The sequence below is a fragment of the Sarcophilus harrisii genome, chromosome 2 (assembly GCF_902635505.1).
Source record: "Sarcophilus harrisii chromosome 2, mSarHar1.11, whole genome shotgun sequence".
NCBI classification, from domain to species: domain Eukaryota; kingdom Metazoa; phylum Chordata; class Mammalia; order Dasyuromorphia; family Dasyuridae; genus Sarcophilus; species Sarcophilus harrisii.
This window is the reverse complement of record NC_045427.1, coordinates 335,920,050-335,934,540: the sequence shown is the minus strand read 5'-3', so window position 1 is coordinate 335,934,540 and position 14,491 is coordinate 335,920,050. Positions and strand designations below refer to the sequence as shown.

Genomic DNA, 14,491 nt, shown 5'->3' with positions numbered 1-14,491 from the left:
CATGAGGTAGGGTAAGCATAATGATATAATAGTTATTCTACAAAAGATTTGGGAACTTCAGTGTAGTTTAAGCTCAAAATGAATCAGTAGCGTGATGTAGCAGACAAAGATACTAACATAACCTTAGGATATATTAAGAAGAATATATTTTCCAGGAATAAGGAGATGATAGCCCAAATCTACTCTTCCCCGATAACAGTTCATCTGGTATAATTATGTTCAGTTCTAGGCACTGTGATTTTAAAAGGACACTGGCAAGCTGGAGGATAATCAGGATAATGAAGGACTTTGATTCTTAATATAAGCTTGTTTAACTTGGAGAAGATTCTGCAAGGCATGATAATTGTCTCCAACTAGAGTATTTGATGGAGAAGAAAATGACAAACCATTCCAGTATTTTTACCAGGAAAACCCCAAATTGGGTCATAAAGACATTCAACAACAACACATTATCTGAAGGGCTGTCATGAGAAAGAGGAATTAGATATGTTTAGTTCTAGAAGATAAAACTAGGAGCAAAGATTAGATGTAAAGAGAAAAATTTAGACTTAATGACAGGAAAAAAATGCTAGCAAGTAGAGCTGTCTAAAACTGGAATGGAATATATAAAGTAGAGTAAGTTACTCTCTTCCTTATTCCCAACTGGGTATGATGATGGTTTTCTGCGTATTTTATAATGGGGGTTCCTTTCAAGTAAAATTGAATTAGATGATGTTGAACTATTTTCCAACTCTCAAATTCTATAATTATGTGATATGAAGGTCATAAGGGATGAATCATCTTTAAGAGAAAACCAAAGATCTATAAATGACATAAATTGGGAAATTAGAGGAAGAATCTAGCCTCTGGGCTATTCTCTCAAGCTTGTACTTGCACTGGCAAGTTGGCTCCCCAGAGCGCAAAGACTAAACTTTAATTTTAGGATTCTAGTGCACAGATTTTGGGTATGCACTCCTAGTGTCATAACTCATGAACCCTCACCTGACTACAAGTGTGATTACTGTTACAAATAAGTAAGCAGATTCAATTAGTTTTTATCAAAGGCATTTACTCAAATGACATAGGTGTGAAACAAATCCTTAAAAAAATGTGGGGCATACTAAGTAGCAAATCTAAGGCAGTAGAATTGAGGCAGCTAGGTGGCTCAGTAAATAGAGCACAAGATCTGGAGCCAGGAAGACCTGAGTTCAAATCTAGCATTAGACATTTACTAGCTGTTTGACTTGGGCAAGTCACTTGACCTCTGCTTGCCTCATCTTAAAAAGGAGATAATAATAGCATCTAACTGCTCAAAGTTGTGAGATAACTATAAATGGCTTAGCACAGTGCCTGCAACATAGTGTTATATAAGTAATAGCTAAAATAATTATTATTATAGCAGGCAATATGGGCACAAACTGAAAAGTACAATAGTAATGAGGCACATACAGGTATAATTAAAGCAACTAACTCAACTCTGGAATTACAGGTCCTTCATGTACTTCCTCTGTTCAGACATTATGAAGTTCATCAGTGATGAACTGGCTGTCTCCTTGTAGGGCAAATTGCTTCTGCTTGACATGGTCCATACTGAGTTTGTACTTGACATTGTTACAGTATCTTTCCTGAAATGGTCAATTCTTTGACTTTCTTGGGCTTGCTCCTCCATTAGACTCTATCGCCTCTGACTTCAGGATTAGTTGCAACCCTCATACAGGACACTGCTTTTCCCTGTTAGAAAGGGTGGAGAGTCCTAGGATGGTGAGATAGTCATGGTTCTATTTTCCAAAGGCCTTAGTGTAAGGTTTATCACCTCCCAAGTAATAGATATGACACTAAAATTAGATTCTCTTGTGGAAGCATACTAACTGCATTCTCCCTCCACTCCTCAAATGAAGTCCTTTGGAATTCATCTGAATTAGAAATATCTATTAGTACTTTTAATTAATGTCTGAGGGCATAAAACATTAGCTTGAAGTTGATAATCTCCTTATTATCAAATTCAAAACAGAGTAATGCTTTTTTTTTTTCCAATACAAACAAAAGTTGCCATTAGTTTACAACTTGAATCTCTTCCAGCACTATGATTCTATATCTTTTTGGTTTTCTCTAAGTTCTGCCAAATACCATAAAAGAAAATTAGCACGTTATCAGAGTTGTTTACTTGTATAGTATGGTAAAAAGAATATTGGTCTGAAGTAAGATGATTTGTGTTCAAAATCAACATTAGACATTCTATACTGAAGTGTGTGCGCATTCTTGTGCATGTATATTCCTGAGTGTGTGTGTGTGTATGTGTGTGTATATATATATATATATATATATATATATATATATGCATATTTGTATTTTCCTTCTTCTTATTAGCTCAAGAGAGAACGAGTTTCAGTTGTGTCATGGTCCCCCATTCCCACTTCTTTCTCCTTGTTTATTTGTAATAGACATCTGCTTGTGTATATTGATTTTATGAGATACTTTTTTTCTAATCTTTCTTTACTTTCTATTTCCACTTGTCCCTCTGGTTCTAAGCTATCTTTTTTTTAAGTTTTCTTCTTACAATTTACTTTAAAGATTTCTTGAAATATGATATCTCAGCTCTTCTTTTGATCATGAAATTAAGCTAGTTTAATGATTTTTATTTTTTTCTTCTCAGTCTCTTTTCCAGGTCAGTTATTTTTGCTATGAAATACCTTACATCTTCTTCTACTATTTCAACTTTTTTATTTCATTTTAAGTGTTTCTTGTTATGTAATAGAGTTATTGGTTTCTATTTGGTCTATTCTAATTTTTAAGGAGTTTGTTACTTGGGCAAGGTTTTGCATCTTTTGTTTCAAGCTAATTCCTTTCACAATTCTTCTGTAGCTCTTATTTCTCTTTCAGGTTGTTCCTCAAGTATTTTCATTCTATTTTAAAAATATTTTTAAACTCGTTTCATCTCTTCCAGGAATTATAATTGAGTTTGTGCTCTCTTTTACTATGTGTCTTGGCATGAAAGGTTTTTGTTGTCATTCTTTTACATTTGTATCTTGAACATCCCTTCTGTCATAATAGCTTATTATAATGGAGTTCCTTTTCTGCTTAGCCATTTTTCCAGCTTACTTCCTGACTTTGGACTTGATGTTAGGGCTGAGTCCCTTTCCCTTCTTTAAGATTTCTTTGGGATATAAGCCCAGTAGAAATACTGCTGGGTCAAAGGGTATGCACAATTTGATAACTTAGTTCCAAATTGCTCTCCAGAATGGTTGGATCCATTCAAATTCCACCAAAAATATATTAGTGTCCCAGTTTTCCCATATCCCCTCCAAAATTTGTCATTATCTTTTCCTGTCATTTTAGCCAATCTGAGAGGTATATAGTGGTATCTCAATGTTGTATTAATTTGCATTTCTCTGATCAAAAGTGATTTAGAGCACCTTTTCCTGTGACTAGAAATGGTTTCAATTTCTTCATCTGAAAATGGTCTGTTCATATCTTTTGACCATTTATCATTTGGAAATGGCTTGGATTCTTATAAATTTGAGTCAATTATATATTTTAGAAATGAGGCCTTTATCAGAACCCTTAAATGTAAAAATGTTTTCCCAGTTTATTGCTTCCCTTCTAATCTTGTCTGCATTAGTTTTGTTTGCACAAAAACTTTTTAACTTAATATAATCAAAATTATCTGTTTGGTGTTCAGTAATGAGTTCCCATTCATCTTTGGTCACAAATTTCTTCCTTCTCCACAGATCTGAGAGATAAACTATCCTATGTTCTTTTAATTTGCTTGTAATATCACTCTTAATGTATAAATCATGAACCCATTTCAACCTTATCTTGGTATATGATTTAGGGTGTGGGTCAGTGCCTAATTTCTGCCATACTAGTTTCCAGTTTTCTCATCAGTTTTTGTCAAATAGTGAGTTCTTATCTCAAATGCTGGGGTCTTTGGGTTTGTCAAATACTATAGATTGCTATAATTATTAACTATTTTGTCCTATGTACCTAACCTATTCTTATTTCTTAGACAGTACCAAATGGTTCTGATGACTGCTAATACTGGAGTATTTTAAGAAGGATATGAGAATGTGAGACTGACACATAAATTTTTGGGACTGAAAGCAATGTACTCTATAATTTGAGATGCTAGTAGCTAATGATCCTAGGAAAAACTGAGATTTTGAATGATATCATTTATGATTGTAAATCTAGATTTGATTTGACTGAATTTGTTCTAAAACAAAATTAAAATGTGTTCTCATTTAAAGTGAGATAATTATGATGCTTGTCTCTCTATAGGTAGATCAAGCCATAACACAAAATACAATTGATATTTATCAATAAGGCAATATGCTTAGAAGCTATGTGAATAAGAAATACAATTGATATAAAATACCAAATCAATAGATGGATGAAGTAATTTTTTTATGGAAGATGATTTGAAAGAGCATTCAATCAAATTGATGTTAATTGGCAATAAGTTTTATACTATGTTTTAAAAACCCACAATATTGTTTATGATTGTTAAGCTTCTAATTTTTCTTCTATTATGATTTTTAGGAAATTATTGTAGAAGAAATGCTGTTAATTTGAAAAAATGATACTCAGAGAGTGATACAATTATATCATTTGAAAATTAACTCCTTTTTTGGTAGAGACTATTTTTATAGTTGAAATAATTTATTAAATATTTAATGGGTATATTTTTTTGAATAACAATAACAATAATTCTGTTTGGGAATATACCACAGACTTTGAAATTACCTATGAAGTTCTTTGGGGACTTGCCAGATTTTCAAGGCTGAAACTTCAGGTTTGATTTGTTAACTTTTTATTGTTATTATATCTTATTAATATATCATATAAAGATATACAAGTATAATTATATAAATATTATATAACTCATATTTTGTTAATGTTATTTTATATTATTGTTATGTATTATTATTGTTATTAACTTTATTAAATCTTATTAACTTTCTAAGAGAGAAAATGTTTCTAGGAAACCTTTGTCACTCTTTCATCTTCTCCAGGACTCCAGAGAAGACAGAAATGCTATTGGATAGCTTTTGGCAAAATTTTGTGGCTTTTTGGCAAAGCTGGGACAGTCTTCTTTTGTGTCATTCTGTGTATGTCTGTGTCTCTGTGTATAATGTCTGTGCGATATTTGTTCTGTGAACTAGATTAAAATTGTGAAAAAAAAAAAAAAATTCCTGAAACAACCCATCTGGTTGTGGGGATTGCTAGCAAGATCAATATAGCCCAAGTCTTTCTGTTTGCTAACTCTTCTCATTTCAGAATTGTAGGGAAATTCAAATTCTGCATCACCTGTAGAAATAGGGGAAGCAAAATCCCACACAATCTTGCCCAAATATGTCCTCACCCCAGTTTTGGGGGAGTGAGAGTCAAACTCTATGGTTAGCTTTCCCTGAGCCCTGGTACCAGTCACCCCAGCTTTCAGCAAGTTCTGTCCAGGAACTGCCTGGGAAGAATTTGGGTACCCCTGACAGCATCCAGAAAGTCAGTCAGCTTCTGCATTTAGTAAGACCATTTTCTGTCTCAATTATGGATATATATTAGCTATGAAGTTTATGACAAATTATTTTATCTCTAGCCAGTTTTCTAATTTGTCAAGAGAAATAAAAAATGTTGTTAAGCGCTTATATAATGTGCTATATGAATGTTAACTGCTTTATTTTATATAATTGTTTTAAAACATGCCATATGAATGTTAACTGATTTATGGATATAATTGCTTCATATTTGATAATTTTATGTTTTTTTTTTAATGTGACCAACAGACAAATGATTTCTAAGTAATTTTAAAGGAAAGCCCACTAAAGGGATCTATTTTCACTGATAGTGTTAATAGAAGAGTTTTGCAACTTTTAGGAAAACAGAAAAGCAGTTTGCCACTACTTTAAAACTCTAGTTACCTAGAGTCAGACTTCTGAGGGCCCTGTTAGTAAAAACTGACACCTTTTTCTGGCTCACAAAAGAGAAATGTTTTTTTTGGTAGATAACCTAATTGTAATTCAGTTTGTCTAGGCTCATTAACTAAAATTAGTGAGTCAATTAAAAAAAATTCTATCAATTTTAAGAATTGTCTTGTTTTCTCCCTGACATAAAAGGGAAACTTATTTAAGGAAATAAAGATTACAGCTAATAATAATAATAATAGCTTTTGGCTATTACTTAGGAAAATTCTAAAATTGTTAATTAAGTTACTTTGAGTTATTTCATCATGTTAAGCCTTTTCAGTTTACCTCCAAGTATGAGGTGTGAACTCCTTTCCCCCTTCACAGAATGGGGGGAGGTATCAAATGGCACAGCCCACCAAACCACTAAAAATACTTGGGGTGTGTTAGAATCCTTACAAAGTAATGTCAGTTGCCTAATTTAGCAAATCCTCTAGCTCACTAATGTATTTAAGTACTCATTGAAGTTCACACTTTTGGGAGATTCAGAAGTCAGTATTCAGTATGAGATTCACAAGTCAGAAACCCACAATCCCACTCTTTCAGAGGAGGAGTCAACCTTTGAGTTCACACCTCTAAAAGAGCATAAAAAGGAGCTGAGTTAGGGAAGTTAGTCAGTTCAGAAGATTGATAAGCTGCAGTCGGGTAGAACAAAGGATCCAGAGGAGCAGAACCAAGATTGAGATTGAGAACTGGAGATTCAGAGACAGCTGTAAGAGCTCTTGGAACCAAGCAGAGAGATAGACCTCTAAGAAAGCTAACCGGGTTCAAGGAAAGAGATAAAACTTGGAAGGAGAAAACGTTTGGATTTTATCAGCTGGCTGTATTTGAAGTGATTATTACTCTGAACAGGCTGCCTCCAGAAAACCTCCCCAAGAAACCTGCTCCCACAGAGAACAATTATATTATAAAAAAGAAAAGAACACCACAGGGGTGGGCAGCTTAGCAAACTTAGCCCCTTACCTAGGGTCTCTGTCAATTCCCCTTAATTTGTAAGCTTGACAGTTTTCTTGAAACCATCAGAGTAAGAATTACCAATCCTGAGAAATAAGCCTGTTTAGAATTTATAGTTTCTAAACAAGAAATGTGTTTACTAAGAATTTATAAGTATAATTGATCTTTTGCTCCAGGATAAGTTTAAACATATAAAACATGTTAAATCCTGGTAAACTTAAAAAATAATGTATCTAGCCCTAAGATGCAATTGCCATTAGAGACAGCTATAACTTAGGGCTATAACTGATATTCTTTTGAGTTCTGAATTTAATTGCTTGATCATTTAAGTCAGTAGCCCACCCTTGGAGGGGAAAAGGGATCATCTTTTAACCTGCCCTAATTATGAAAGACTTAGGAAAGTTACTCAAGGACATGAGGAGAAAACTGCCCTCTTTCAGGGGCACCTTGTAGAGGCTCTAAAAAAAAAATAACACTAATTTGGACCCCATTTCTCCAGAAGGGACCACTGTCCTCAGAATGCATTTTATTTATCAGTCCAGATATTTGGAGGAAGTTGCAGAAAGTTAGCCTTGGGAATTTAAACTTCCCAAACTCAGCTGTTATTAACAGCTTTTGGAGTCTTTAATAATAGAGACTGAAATGGTGGCAGAGGAGCAGACCACAGGGTCAGAGCAAGAAACAAAGAACAGGCTCAATTTTTAGCTGCTGCCTTATCTGGGAACCATGGGGGTTCATGCTTTAGATATTAACAGTCAGCGCCACTGGGCTCACAACTGTCCTCAAAGGAAGGGCACTGAGAGACTGCCAACAGGGATCAAGTTGCCTCACCTGTGCCCTGCCCTCCCCTAAGGGTTAGAACTTGGTCAGGTTCCCCCTCACTCCATCACAAAAGCTGAACTCAGGGCAACTTTGGATGTGACAGGTTAGGCCATTGAATTCCCTTTTGATATGGGGGCCTTTCTTTCTGCCTTGTTCCAGCATTCTGGTCTCACTGGTCTGTCCCCCCATAGGAAAATGGGGATTGAAGGGAACCTTAAGAACCATTTTGAGACCTCCCCTCTGCTCTGCTAGTTTGGTGTCTTGTTATTTAAACACTCCTTTCCTATTATGCCCTCCCTCTTGCTCCCTTGTTGGGGCATAATTAAATGGTGAAGTTGAGGACCCAATTTTCCCTTCTCAGAACTTCAGATGAACTTTTTTGTGCTTCTCTCAAAGCCCTCCCATATTCCCTCTGAAACCTAGGAAGGAGTAGAATCCTCTGTCAAGGACCAAGGAATCCCTCGGTGAGCCACTTGCCACCCCCGTCTTAAAGGATTTATGGGATCCCAGTGTTTCCCCTATAGCTTCCCAATAAAGCTAGAGTCTAGGGAGGGATTACAACCCCTCATTGAGAAATTTCTTAAACACAAGCTTTTAGTTCCCTGTTAAATCTCCCTGCAACTATCTTCACTCAGATCCCAGGGAACACAATGGTTTTCCACTCTAGATCTTAAAGATGCTTTCTTTCCTACAGAAAGACTCACAATTTCTTTTTGAGGCAAAACCAGGGGAATGTAACCCCCCCACCAATGCATATGGCCAGTATGGGTTAGATGGTATCTTGATCTGCAGTCCCACCCAAGAGGCTTCTCTGACTGCAAGCCATACCAATCCTTCCCCCCAGGCAGGGATATGCAGTTCTTTGTTTAAAGACCCACACAGTCTTATCAGTCTGTTAAGATCCTGAAAGGTAAACAGATCTCTTGTCTGGCCTCAGTCCTACCTAAAGAAAGGTGAGGCCAAACTCAGACCTGTTTACTTCTCAAAGAAATTTAGTGTTTTGGGGGCAACCCTCCTATCTTAGAGCAGTGGATACCACGCAGCCTTTCTAAGCCTTTAAATTCACCCTAGGCCAACCCCCACCAGATTAAGAACATTTTGGAACCAAAGGGCATCAGTGGCTTGCTGGTGGAGGGCTTACTAGATGTCAGGCTCTCTTGCTAGACACCCCCAACCTGACTCTCTGGGTCTGTCACACTCAACCCTGCCACTCTGCTTCCTGACAACACTCAGTCAGGTAACATTATTCATAATTGTGAGGAAGCTTTAAATTATGTCTATTCCAGTAGACCTGACTACTTGAGGAATATTCCCCTTGATCACCCAGATGGTGAATGGTTTACAGATGGGTCTAGTTTTCTTGAAAATGGGGAAAGGCAGGTTATTCTATAGTGACCCTCAATAGCACCTTGGAGGCTAACAGTCCCCGGGAATTTCTGCCCAGAAAGCTGAACTCATTACCCTAACTAGAGCTTTGGAATTGGGAAGGGAATCTTCTCCATCTATACTCACTCCAAATATGCTTTTCATATTTTGCATGCTCTTGGGGCTATATGAAAAGAAAGGGGCCTTTTGACAGCAAAAATTCTCCAGCAAAAATGCAAGGGAAATTCTCCAGCTATTGCTAGCTGTCCCCGAACCTAGAAAGGTTTCTGTCATATTTTGTAAAGGACACCAGAAGGGAAATTCATTTTAGGCCAAAGGGAATAAGTTTGCAGATTCAGCTGCTGTTGCTGCTGCCCATTTGTCCCTCATGATGGCATCTTTCATTTCCCATCTCCCTGATTCTTATACCCCTTCATATAGCTCACAGGAACAAGCCATGACAGAAGAAAGGGGATACATTCTTTTTCCTTTTGGTTGGTTTCAAAAATTCTCAGGCCAGCTTTTAATCCCAGAGGCAAGTCAGTGGAAACTTGTTTTTGACCTACACGAAGCTACCCACTTGAGAAGAAATGCTCTTCAATCCCTTTTGAAATGTGTTTTTACTGGACTCAAGTTGGGAGAAACAATTTGACAGGTCTGCCAGCCCTGCCCAGTTTGTGCTCCTTCCCCCAAGCCTGTTCAGAGAAGGGGCACATACCCAGGGGAAGACTGGCAAATAGACTTTATATATATGTCCCCCTGCAGAAGTTTCAAGTTGCTTTTGGTCTTTGTTGATACCTTTACGAATTGGGTAGAAGCTTTTCCCTGCAGGACTGGGAAGGCTCAGGAGGTATCAAAGTGCTTGCTAAAAGAAATCATACCTCAATTTGGTCTGCCCAGATCCTTGCAGAATGACAATGGCCTGGCCTTTACTTCACTTCATTTCTCAGGTAACTCAAAATGTGGCCAAGGCACTTAAAATCACTTACCACCTCCACTCTGCCTGATTTCCTAAGTCTTCTGGCAAGATGGAGAAAATGAATCAAACTCTCAAGAAAATGCCATCAACGTTCTCGAGGTAACCCATAGATGTGACCTAATGCATTTTTTGCAAAGGCTCATTCCCAAATGTCCTCCATCCTGGGTGCTACTCCATTTGTACTAGCTACCCCCCAGGAGAACTATTCTAACCTGTTTTCTTGCTGGAAAAGATCTCATACCTACATATTGCAACATCTATATCACAGGTACAGTAGATGTCACAGTGGCCCATAATGGCCATGTTTACATCCCAGATGGGACATTGACTTGTATCACCATTACTGTTGGTGCAAGCGAGTCCTCTCACACCTGCTGCAATTTCACCTGGGCAACCTGTACTAGCTGTATAGGTAGGTCAAAGGCTAGCTGTACCTATGACTATAGATCATCCCGAGAAATAATTGCAGGGTATCCATTTTGAGATTATCCTGGCAAACTCACTCATAATGCTTCCACAGCACTTGCCTTGAAGCTTCTTTATAACCTCCTGAGAACTAACATTCCAAATTATAGAATGTCATGAAATTATAATCATCCTTGGGGACAACTAACCAGGAAGCTAATATATTACTTGACCTCGGGTACCATCTGTGCACCTAAGGGATATGCTTTTCTTTGTAGAATGAGTTCTTCATTCTACTTCAGTGTTTTTGAGGAACCTGTTAAAAGGAATGCCTCTGACTAGAACCCTGCCCTGTATGTATATCAACAACTCAGGGAAGTTTGAGCTTCTTACTGAATCTTAGAGAAAAGAGGCTGGATGAAAGAAATTCATGGAAATCTCATTCCCTCCCTCCCCCCAGTCTTCCTCTGGGTGGGATTCCTGGCTAGGGTTTCTACTAAACCCTATACAGACTTCATTTTTAATTATTCTCATTTGCTCATGTTTGGCGCCTGCATTTTTAACCTACTTGTGAGATTTGTTTCCTCCAGGTTCCAAGCTATGAAATTCCAACTATTTGTTCACCCTGAATACCATTGGCTAACTGATTCTGACGCTCAGCACCCCACCAAATGCTGCTGCCACCATCTTGTCTCCCCTCTTCAGTCTGGACCTCTACTGGGTCCCTATCCCTATAGCTCTCTGCCCCTTTGTCCTAAATGAATTTGGGGATGACTGCTTGGGGGGGGGGAGGATGATGTAATGTGATTTTGTGGTCCCCGACCTTGAGCGGCTTCAGTTCTAAAGTCCAGTGGTCCTGGGTCTGCTGGCTTTGGAATCTAGCCACAGAGTGGTCAGAATCAGACCACTGAGTTTCCTGATATTTCCAGATATCTTAAGTCAGATAGCTTCTGGCTTCAGGAAATTCCTACACCCAGTCTGTCTGCTGACTGATGATCTGGTCAGTGATAATCAAATTTATTTGGAGATTACTCCCTAGCCTTACCCTTGGGCTGTAAAATTATCATATCTATGATTGAAAGCTGTATAAGTGTATGTTCTTGCTTCAGTTTCTTTAATAAATTCCCTTACAATTCAATCTGCTTCAATTCAATCTTACTTCAATAAACTTTGCCCCTTGACTAGGAGATGGGTTCAAGCCTACAAATTCTTTTGAGACACTTTTGCAACATTGGTGTAGAACTATTCTTTTTTTTTTTTTTTTCTTTTGCTGAGGCACTTGGGATTAAGTGACTTGCCCAAGTCACACATCTAGGAAGTGTTAATTAAGTTTCTGAGGCCAGATTTGAACTCAGTTTCTCTTGACTTCAGGGCTGGTGCTCTATCCATTATCCATTGAACCAACTAGCTGCCCCAACACTATTATTCTTAATTTATAATGTTCAAGGATAGATATAAAATAGCAAGGATGGATAAAATAAAGCCTCACCTATATTTATTGTTTACTATCATTCAAACAACATGAGAAAAAAATTTCTTAGTACTATAATTTGCTATTATTCAGAGTTTTGATTTCAGGTAAGATTGTCTGAATTGTCAGTAAGCCAATATCTACCTGTTAAGGGAAATGTGATGTGGTATTGACAATCTGAGAACTGTAATAGGTGGATATCTGCAGCTGGGAAAATTGAGAAGACATCCTTGCATATGTGGTGATATAAGTTTCTTGATCCAGCTTCCCTGTTATTTCCTTTCTGAACAACACATTTTTGTACTTGATTAAGTCTGGCTATGGTAGATTGTAAATAAAGTAGAACTTTTCAAAATGAAGAAAAAAAGGAAGCTTTATTCTGTTATGTTATCCTGTCAGGGAAAGCTATGCCCTTGAAGAGACAGTATTGATTTTATAATCAAATTTCTTCTTCCCTTTTTAGTAAATTTATATAATAATGCAAGGGAACTGTAAAACTTTATTATTTGATGACTCTTGTTGCTATTAACACAGCATCTCTGTGTTAATATAATGGGATGCAAATATATAGATCTTACTGTTTTTAATTTTACTATTTTGAATCTGTGATTACTAATAGTTATAGATTTATGCATAAGATTATATCCTTAAAGTATCTCATTATTTCTGGATAACATGAGGATAATACATATTATGAAAGCAGGAATAAAACAAAAATATATGATAATGGAGTAGTAAACTTCACTTTGAGAAAAGCAACAAATACTGATTTATTTTTCTAAGAATTAGAATATATACACATATGTAGATATATATAAACATATATACATATATATTTATATATATTTGATTTTCAGATATTTCTATTGAGAAAAATGAACAAAGAACAAGTTAACTCCACAAGCTTTAAATTGGTTTTCATCACATGAACTGATGAGGGGAGCCCCAAAACTCTCTCTCTGACTTCTGGTGAGCCATGAGATAAAGCACTTAAAAAGCTCCTTGAAGGAGAAATTCTCCTTGAACCCTGCCTCTGCGAAAGACTCACCCCAGGGAATCAAGTATTCTGTTACCTAGGTGAGACTGGTTGAGTACCACTCCTACTTAGCGAGTTGGAGATTCTAACCCCATTGAATTGAAGTAATGTTCAGTGTCCAGAGACACTCATTCAATTCCAAGATTTTCTATTCTGATTCCAGCCCAGGCTGCACTTAGCCCTCATCAAAAACTGCCCCCAGCTTCTAGCCATAAAATGATCCAACTTAGGGTTGGCTTGCAGAGGTCCTTGCAGAGGACCTAATATGTCATGCCAAGGAACCCCTCTCACCCTGGCATAGCAGGAACCCTCTGCTTGCTGAAATGATATTCTCTTTTAGCATTACCCTCTCTTTAGCTTTCTCACCTATTTCCCTAACAAGACTTTATACCTCTCTGTAAGGAGTTCTCTGCTAGAAACTTTACTTCTCTGTCAGGACCTTGCTACCAAGGAATTCAGTTTTTCTATTCATGCATAGCAAAAGCTGACTTCCCAATGCCAATAATACACTTCTTTTTACCATTCTAGCTTTTTAGGTTCATAAATTCTTTTACAAAGGACCTCTGCACCTCTAGAAGGGGTTTCCACAACTCCCTACCCTGTGACATATCCTAGGGGAATCTAGGGGAGCCAAACCTCCTCATTTGGTTCCCTGAACTCCAGGAACCACTAACCTCATCATTTGGTTACCTGAACCTCGAACTTGCCACTAACCTCATCAGAACTAGCTACTGGAAAAACCAAAATTAATAAACTTCCAATGAGGCTTAATCCAGCATTTCTAAGGGATAATATTTTAAAAGATCAGATGGCTACATGGGATAACTGAGACACAAGATGAAATAAGATTTGAATGAAAGTGGATTAGTCTGTAACCTGATTTGTTTCCGTAGGGGATGCATGAGATTATGATTCTGTTTGACTAAGTTTATTCAACTTCCATGACATTCAAGGAAGCAAGAGATTGTGAATGTTTCTTTAAAAAAATTATTTTGATACTTGTGTACATATGTATCCTTTCAATGACTGAGAAATCTCTCTGTATTATGTAGTACATTTTCCTGGTGCAACTCTAAGTTCTCTGATTTAGCCCCTGCTGCTTATTTAATTTGATCCCCCTTGCTGTGAAATGTTGGGAACATTTGCCACCAGTATGGATCCTATCACTCCTTAAAGGAATTCTACCAAGCTCTAGATAAAATGAATAATGAAAGGATGCCTCCACTGACTTGGGTCATTTCAAAGAACTTCCTTTGAAAGCTTAGTTTAATTCTCTACTTCTATAATTATGCTTCTAATACAGGAATGTTGGGCTCTAAATCCCCAGTAAGGGAAAACAGTGGAAAATTTTTATTGCATTGTTTGAACCTAACCCTGCATGGTTAAAAACATTCACTTGTTGCTTAGGTTGTTGCTTAAGTCTGGCTATGGTAGATTGTAAATAAAGTAGAACTTTTCAAGATGAAGAAAAAAAAGGAAACTTTATTCTGTTTAATTTGTTTAATGTTTAATACAGGACTCCA

General features: G+C 37.0%; 1 protein-coding gene across 3 annotated transcripts in view; it reads right to left on the bottom strand.

Moving 5' to 3' along the window:
- ATL1 (atlastin GTPase 1) overlaps positions 1 to 14,491 on the bottom strand; it is a 103,363-nt gene that overhangs the window by 55,761 nt on the left and 33,111 nt on the right. The window lies entirely within an intron of this gene.